The following is an 8956-nucleotide window of genomic DNA, read 5'->3' as shown; positions in this document are numbered from 1 at the left end:
ACCAACCTCTCTCCATATCGATACTGCTACTACACGTAAATCAAACAATGTTCAAATATCTTATTTTTCACTTTTTTTTTTTTAACTCATTAGCTTCTAGAACTCTCGTCTTACAAAAAACTCACTGCAACTGGGACTTTTGTCCCTTTTACAGACCTCGCAGGGGAATACCCCCCCCTAGGGACCTATCCTTATGGAACCTACCCTCCACTGTATTGAAATGTTTCAGCAAAGGCAGCATTACTACCTCCAGATCATTGACGTGATAGAACAAACCTCCTTAACGATATGCCTCGATGTAGGTGAAACTGTACGAAATACCATCGCATTCATTCAAGTTTAAGTTAGACAGTATTCTTTTATGATAGCTGTCAAAAAGGCGATTTCGATTCTACTTGCTATCCTGCCTCCACCCACTGCAAAGTCAAATCCCATATCCAAACCTCGCGAGATGTTATTGCCGCTTTCTCCACACTCCCTGATGGTGTGACCATAATGATAACATAAGAGGATATAAAATAAGGTCCCAGATATTGTACAACGATTTGATTGTATAATTTATGGCGACAAAAGTAAGTAAAATGAATCCTTCTCTCTTGTATTATGTTTATCTTACATAGACCACTAGTTACAATTCACTCACATGCAAACTACTTTGTTTTTCAGGACAAGCTTAATATACACATATCACAAATTGCATGTAAAGTGTTTATATAAGGAAACATTTGCACATACTGCATTTCTCCGCTCTCCTCACAACTCCATAGTACCTTTGGCATTTAATTAATCCTAGCTTGCACCCTTCTGACAGGGGGTTAGGGGACACWAATTTTGCATTAATCATGCTCAATCTCTAAATAAATGGAATCTATGGATTTCACATGACTGGGAATACAGATATGCATCGGTTGGTCACAGATACCTTAAAAAATATAAAAGAGCACACTCTTCCAGCGTGCCAGTGGCCATCAAAGGTGAGCATTTGCCCAATGAAGTTGGTTACAATGCCGAACTGCAGTCAGGTCAAGACCCTGGTGAGGATGATGAGCACGCAGATGAGCTTCCCTGAGACGGTTTCTGACAGTTTATGTAGAAATTATTTGCTTCTGCAAACCCACATTTTCATCAGCTGTCCGGGTGGCTGGTCTTAGACGATCCCACAGGTGAAGAAGCCGGATGTGGAGGTCCTGGGCTGGCGTGGTTAAACATGGTCTGCGTTTATGAGGCCGGTTGGACGTACTGACGAGGGGAGAGTGAAACGAATGCTCAAGTAGGACAGCTTTCCTAATGCCATATAGAAAAATACATTAATCTCTGCCAGAAAAAGATCAATGGAAATAAAATGCAGAAACAAAACAAATCTGTAGTGGTGACATGATCAAATACAACGACATCCACAGTTTTCACACATTCATCTCATATGTCAACATTGGTTGCATTGGTCTCTCAAGCAAGGCCCTTCCCAAGGGGACAAAGCTCCACACACGCCCCAACCCGGCTCCCGATCCAGGCATTGAAGATGTTAATAAAATATCTGTTTGTTATCTGCCCACAGGTGGAACAGTTGGCTACTCGGGCGAATTTCAATGATGTGCTGTCTGTCCATCAAATCGTGCGGCGTTGAATGATCATTGAGAGGCAAAATAACAGTTGTATGTTGTTAATACACACATTGTTTTACTCCAATGCAATGTGTAGACAAGACTGCATGTTAGGCTACACAGGTTGTCGCGGAGGCAGTGTGGTGCTGCTGGAGCACACATCAGCCGGGCCAAAACATATGACCCCTCGAGGAAGGCCCCAGCGTGATCTGAACTCACAACCCCTGATTTACAAGACCAGTGGTCTAACCACTGAGCTATGGAGCCATGACTGATGCCATAAAACCCAGTAACTGGCCACAAAAATGTAACAATAAATATAGATGCTCTTCTGGGTGTTTGTGAGAGAGCTTGCATCAATAATGTAATTTCTGTGCTGGATGTTCTGTTGACACGAGACATAAGCTACTACAACAACATAATTATTCACAAGGTATGTATGTATACATGGGGAGCAGAATTGAACACAAAACGGGATTGTACTGACCTGGATTAAAACATGTGATCCTTTAGTCAAGGCCCCAGCGAGAATTGAACTCGCGACCCCTGGTTTACAAGACCAGTGCTCTAACCACTGAGCTATGGAGCCTTACCTTCTCACACCTTAAGACAACAGGCCATTTACATATTACAACGGATCTTGCCAGTTAAAAGACAGAAGGCCACACCTCATGCCACTCAGCTGTTAGTGCAGTCTGGCCCAACCAGCTAAACAGGTTGTTAGCATATGAAGCAAAGTCAACTACTCTAGGCTTGAGTGTCTGCTGGTTTTCAGTCTTTCTGTTACATCATGATCTACATGAGATTTAGACCAGAGAAACATAATACACATTTTTACATGCCAATTGGACCTGTGCAATAAAACACACACACACACACACATCTGTGGCACTGCCAGGACTTGCCACTAGAGAGCAGCAACAGACCATAAAATCCTTTGCCATTGCCAGAGAACAGCCTACAAATGATCACTGCATTTTATTGTCTGTTGCTGCGCTCTAGTGGTGAGTCCTAGCAGTGCCACAGAGAGTGTTTATTAGTCACATGCGCAGGGTTGCAGATGTAAATGCAGGGTACAGTGAATATCTTAAGCTCCTACAGTGCAGGTCAAAGGGAAGTGAATGAAACAATAGCAACATAATAATAATTACATATTTACAACTAACATGATAAATGTCCATTGGGTGGGGGCAGGTAAAATGTCAGATGAGTTGGTGGGGGGGGCGGTTGGTTAGGGGGAGCATCAATGTATAAACTTTATCTCCACTATAAAAAGCATCTAGACATTATCTCACATTTCTTTTAGACTAGCATTTAGTTCTCAACAGTAGAGATTTGTATAAACTGGTCTGTCTCTCCGGCCTTCTCAATATTGAATTGCGATCTCCACCGTCTCATATAAAGTGAATGTGTCGGAACGAGACAGACAGCAAATTGAGCTGGTTGTCATACAGTAGCAACATACAAAACTTTTTTTCAGTTGGCTGGCTACTTTTTTTCAGTTGGCTGCCAAAACTAAAATGGATGAGTGGAACATTTTTGGCAGCACGACTATGGAATAATTGGGAAAAAGAGATGGCAATAATACACAGGCATACAGATTTGTGGGATACTGAATTGAATGACCTAGAGAAAAGCCGCAACGGGGGAAAAAACACAGTTAAGAATACAAACTGGGCTGTGCGTTGCTTCGAGGGCTGTCTAGCAGAGAAGAAAAAAGTTGTTGACTTCAAAACTGTCACTAAGGAAGAGTTTACCATTGTTCTCCGACAGTTTTATGGAAATGTACGAAATGGGAAGGGGGAAGAGAACAGCATAAGTAGCTACCTGGCACTCTGGAGTGTGCTCAACGGGTTTCTAAATGACCCAACCACCAGTCGCAGCTAGTTCCTTATGAAGGACACTGAATTTACCACCTCGAATCATGCATTTCTGGCCAACATCAAACAGCTAAGGCAAGGAAAATATATCACAAACAGCCACCCTCCCATCACTGATAAGGACATGGCCCAGCTCCAAAACTGCCAGGCTCTGAATCCCGGTACACCAAGGGGTCTGGTCCAGAAAGTATGGTTCGACCTCCAGTTACATCTGGGTCAAAGAAGAAAAGAGGGGAACAGACAACTAAAGCCCAACTCATTCCTTGTAAAAACAGACAAGAACAGTCTAAGGTATGATGTTCATAGCCTGTTTGTTTTATTTCTAAGTTGCACTCGTAATAGGCTACTGGAAAGCAATATTATAACAACGCATTCTCTCTCTCAGATGCGCCACTCTCGCATATAAACGAGGCCACAAAGAATCGTCTGGACCCAAGGGAGAGAGGCAGGGAGTCCAAGAGGGGATTCATGTTCGAGCAGCCAGGGAACCCACTATGCCCGGTGGCATGACTGGAGAAATATCTACTGAAATGCCTGGAGAACAGCCTTGCATTTTATCTCCACCCAAGGAGAGGAGTGTATCGGGGACTCGATCTGGAACATGTCAGTGCCGATGGGCGTGAACTATCTGGCAGCACTTCTACCCAAGATCTGCAGGGCAGCGGGAACAACTACATACACAAATCCCAGCATCAGGACCACGACAGTCCAGAAACTGGCCAATGCTGGTTTAGATGCGACGGAGATTATGTCAGTCAGTGGGCGTCGGTTCCAGTCAATGAGTTCAGCCCCTCGCTACTTGAGTGACAGCTAGCAAGAATCAGAGAAGAGCGAGAGAGAGAGCGCAATGACGTGGTGCACACATCTGATGTAGTACGCAATTGTCGGGGACAAGTTTTGGCTCATGAGTTCTACTTTCAGAACTACTGGCTAAAAAGTATTCAAAAGTACGGGAAAATCCCTTTAAACTATATGTACAGTAGCACCAAATGTTCCAATAGAATAACATTCTAAATGTTGATACTTTCGGTGCTTTTAAAAATATTAAATCTCAATCTAGGTTGCCAAACTCACACAGAAACAAGCCTGGGCAGGATAACGAATAGCTTTAACACGGGAATAGTGTAAAACACAAAAACAAGTTGAATCTTACATTTAATGAAGGAATGAATGAGTCATGGGGGTTCTGGTCCTCAAGGAGGGAGCTGTCGTTTCCCCCCGTGTTGTCACAATTAATTGTCACAAATGTATTAACTCACGGCCTGTTTGCAATTATATGGTGTGGTTTAGTATGGGTATAAGTGATTTTCTGTCTACATTGGTCTGGGTTTAGTTCAGCTGTCCTGTTGCACTTACCCAACATGACCACTAGAGGGTACCAAATATCCACAGGAGTGCCTGCTTTCTCCACCACACACTGAATACAGAAAACACAATGTTTTAGGTCTGAAAAATACAATTTTACCCCTCAGGGAGAGAAAAGTTGGAAACGCTTCCGGTTATGCGTGTCATCCTTGCGCAAGGATGACACGCATAACCGGAAGCGTTTCCAACTTTTCTCTCCCTGAGGGGTAAAATTGTATTTTTCAGACCTAAAACATTGTGTTTTCTGTATTCAGTGTGTGGTGGAGAAAGCAGGCACTCCTGTGGATATTTGGTACCCTCTAGTGGTCATGTTGGGTAAGTGCAACAGGACAGCTGAACTAAACCCAGACCAATGTAGACAGAAAATCACTTATACCCATACTAAACCACACCATATAATTGCAAACAGGCCGTGAGTTAATACATTTGTGACAATTAATTGTGACAACACGGGGGGAAACGACAGCTCCCTCCTTGAGGACCAGAACCCCCATGACTCATTCATTCCTTCATTAAATGTAAGATTCAACTTGTTTTTGTGTTTTACACTATTCCCGTGTTAAAGCTATTCGTTATCCTGCCCAGGCTTGTTTCTGTGTGAGTTTGGCAACCTAGATTGAGATTTAATATTTTTAAAAGCACCGAAAGTATCAACATTTAGAATGTTATTCTATTGGAACATTTGGTGCTACTGTACATATAGTTTAAAGGGATTTTCCCGTACTTTTGAATACTTTTTAGCCAGTAGTTCTGAAAGTAGAACTCATGAGCCAAAACTTGTCCCCGACAATTGCGTACTACATCAGATGTGTGCACCACGTCATTGCGCTCTCTCTCTCGCTCTTCTCTGATTCTTGCTAGCTGTCACTCAAGTAGCGAGGGGCTGAACTCATTGACTGGAACCGACGCCCACTGACTGACATAATCTCCGTCGCATCTAAACCAGCATTGGCCAGTTTCTGGACTGTCGTGGTCCTGATGCTGGGATTTGTGTATGTAGTTGTTCCCGCTGCCCTGCAGATCTTGGGTAGAAGTGCTGCCAGATAGTTCACGCCCATCGGCACTGACATGTTCCAGATCGAGTCCCCGATACACTCCTCTCCTTGGGTGGAGATAAAATGCAAGGCTGTTCTCCAGGCATTTCAGTAGATATTTCTCCAGTCATGCCACCGGGCATAGTGGGTTCCCTGGCTGCTCGAACATGAATCCCCTCTTGGACTCCCTGCCTCTCTCCCTTGGGTCCAGACGATTCTTTGTGGCCTCGTTTATATGCGAGAGTGGCGCATCTGAGAGAGAGAATGCGTTGTTATAATATTGCTTTCCAGTAGCCTATTACGAGTGCAACTTAGAAATAAAACAAACAGGCTATGAACATCATACCTTAGACTGTTCTTGTCTGTTTTTACAAGGAATGAGTTGGGCTTTAGTTGTCTGTTCCCCTCTTTTCTTCTTTGACCCAGATGTAACTGGAGGTCGAACCATACTTTCTGGACCAGACCCCTTGGTGTACCGGGATTCAGAGCCTGGCAGTTTTGGAGCTGGGCCATGTCCTTATCAGTGATGGGAGGGTGGCTGTTTGTGATATATTTTCCTTGCCTTAGCTGTTTGATGTTGGCCAGAAATGCATGATTCGAGGTGGTAAATTCAGTGTCCTTCATAAGGAACTAGCTGCGACTGGTGGTTGGGTCATTTAGAAACCCGTTGAGCACACTCCAGAGTGCCAGGTAGCTACTTATGCTGTTCTCTTCCCCCTTCCCATTTCGTACATTTCCATAAAACTGTCGGAGAACAATGGTAAACTCTTCCTTAGTGACAGTTTTGAAGTCAACAACTTTTTTCTTCTCTGCTAGACAGCCCTCGAAGCAACGCACAGCCCAGTTTGTATTCTTAACTGTGTTTTTTCCCCCGTTGCGGCTTTTCTCTAGGTCATTCAATTCAGTATCCCACAAATCTGTATGCCTGTGTATTATTGCCATCTCTTTTTCCCAATTATTCCATAGTCGTGCTGCCAAAAATGTTCCACTCATCCATTTTAGTTTTGGCAGCCAACTGAAAAAAAGTAGCCAGCCAACTGAAAAAAAGTTTTGTATGTTGCTACTGTATGACAACCAGCTCAATTTGCTGTCTGTCTCGTTCCGACACATTCACTTTATATGAGACGGTGGAGATCGCAATTCAATATTGAGAAGGCCGGAGAGACAGACCAGTTTATACAAATCTCTACTGTTGAGAACTAAATGCTAGTCTAAAAGAAATGTGAGATAATGTCTAGATGCTTTTTATAGTGGAGATAAAGTTTATACATTGATGCTCCCCCTAACCAACCGCCCCCCCCACCAACTCATCTGACATTTTACCTGCCCCCACCCAATGGACATTTATCATGTTAGTTGTAAATATGTAATTATTATTATGTTGCTATTGTTTCATTCACTTCCCTTTGACCTGCACTGTAGGAGCTTAAGATATTCACTGTACCCTGCATTTACATCTGCAACCCTGCGCATGTGACTAATAAACACTCTCTGTGGCACTGCTAGGACTCACCACTAGAGCGCAGCAACAGACAATAAAATGCAGTGATCATTTGTAGGCTGTTCTCTGGCAATGGCAAAGGATTTTATGGTCTGTTGCTGCTCTCTAGTGGCAAGTCCTGGCAGTGCCACAGATGTGTGTGTGTGTGTGTGTTTTATTGCACAGGTCCAATTGGCATGTAAAAATGTGTATTATGTTTCTCTGGTCTAAATCTCATGTAGATCATGATGTAACAGAAAGACTGAAAACCAGCAGACACTCAAGCCTAGAGTAGTTGACTTTGCTTCATATGCTAACAACCTGTTTAGCTGGTTGGGCCAGACTGCACTAACAGCTGAGTGGCATGAGGTGTGGCCTTCTGTCTTTTAACTGGCAAGATCCGTTGTAATATGTAAATGGCCTGTTGTCTTAAGGTGTGAGAAGGTAAGGCTCCATAGCTCAGTGGTTAGAGCACTGGTCTTGTAAACCAGGGGTCGCGAGTTCAATTCTCGCTGGGGCCTTGACTAAAGGATCACATGTTTTAATCCAGGTCAGTACAATCCCGTTTTGTGTTCAATTCTGCTCCCCATGTATACATACATACCTTGTGAATAATTATGTTGTTGTAGTAGCTTATGTCTCGTGTCAACAGAACATCCAGCACAGAAATTACATTATTGATGCAAGCTCTCTCACAAACACCCAGAAGAGCATCTATATTTATTGTTACATTTTTGTGGCCAGTTACTGGGTTTTATGGCATCAGTCATGGCTCCATAGCTCAGTGGTTAGACCACTGGTCTTGTAAATCAGGGGTTGTGAGTTCAGATCACGCTGGGGCCTTCCTCGAGGGGTCATATGTTTTGGCCCGGCTGATGTGTGCTCCAGCAGCACCACACTGCCTCCGCGACAACCTGTGTAGCCTAACATGCAGTCTTGTCTACACATTGCATTGGAGTAAAACAATGTGTGTATTAACAACATACAACTGTTATTTTGCCTCTCAATGATCATTCAACGCCGCACGATTTGATGGACAGACAGCACATCATTGAAATTCGCCCGAGTAGCCAACTGTTCCACCTGTGGGCAGATAACAAACAGATATTTTATTAACATCTTCAATGCCTGGATCGGGAGCCGGGTTGGGGCGTGTGTGGAGCTTTGTCCCCTTGGGAAGGGCCTTGCTTGAGAGACCAATGCAACCAATGTTGACATATGAGATGAATGTGTGAAAACTGTGGATGTCGTTGTATTTGATCATGTCACCACTACAGATTTGTTTTGTTTCTGCATTTTATTTCCATTGATCTTTTTCTGGCAGAGATTAATGTATTTTTCTATATGGCATTAGGAAAGCTGTCCTACTTGAGCATTCGTTTCACTCTCCCCTCGTCAGTACGTCCAACCGGCCTCATAAACGCAGACCATGTTTAACCACGCCAGCCCAGGACCTCCACATCCGGCTTCTTCACCTGTGGGATCGTCTAAGACCAGCCACCCGGACAGCTGATGAAAATGTGGGTTTGCAGAAGCAAATAATTTCTACATAAACTGTCAGAAACCGTCTCAGGGAAGCTCATCTGCGTGCTCATC

The 8956-nt window shown here is 43.7% G+C and overlaps 2 non-coding genes across 2 annotated transcripts; one reads left to right on the top strand and one right to left on the bottom strand.

Moving 5' to 3' along the window:
* Positions 1–2117: 2117 nt before the first annotated feature.
* Positions 2118–2190, bottom strand: trnat-ugu (transfer RNA threonine (anticodon UGU)). The gene has a single exon. It is a non-coding gene; the product is annotated as a tRNA-Thr (tRNA).
* Positions 2191–7808: 5618 nt separating this feature from the next.
* trnat-ugu (transfer RNA threonine (anticodon UGU)) lies at positions 7809–7881 on the top strand. Its single transcript has one exon. It is a non-coding gene; the product is annotated as a tRNA-Thr (tRNA).
* The last annotated feature ends 1075 nt before the right edge of the window (positions 7882–8956 follow it).

Source organism: Salvelinus sp. IW2-2015, linkage group LG6.1 (assembly GCF_002910315.2).
Source record: "Salvelinus sp. IW2-2015 linkage group LG6.1, ASM291031v2, whole genome shotgun sequence".
Taxonomy (NCBI): Eukaryota; Metazoa; Chordata; class Actinopteri; order Salmoniformes; family Salmonidae; genus Salvelinus; species Salvelinus sp. IW2-2015.
This window is presented reverse-complemented; position numbering and strand designations above follow the sequence as displayed.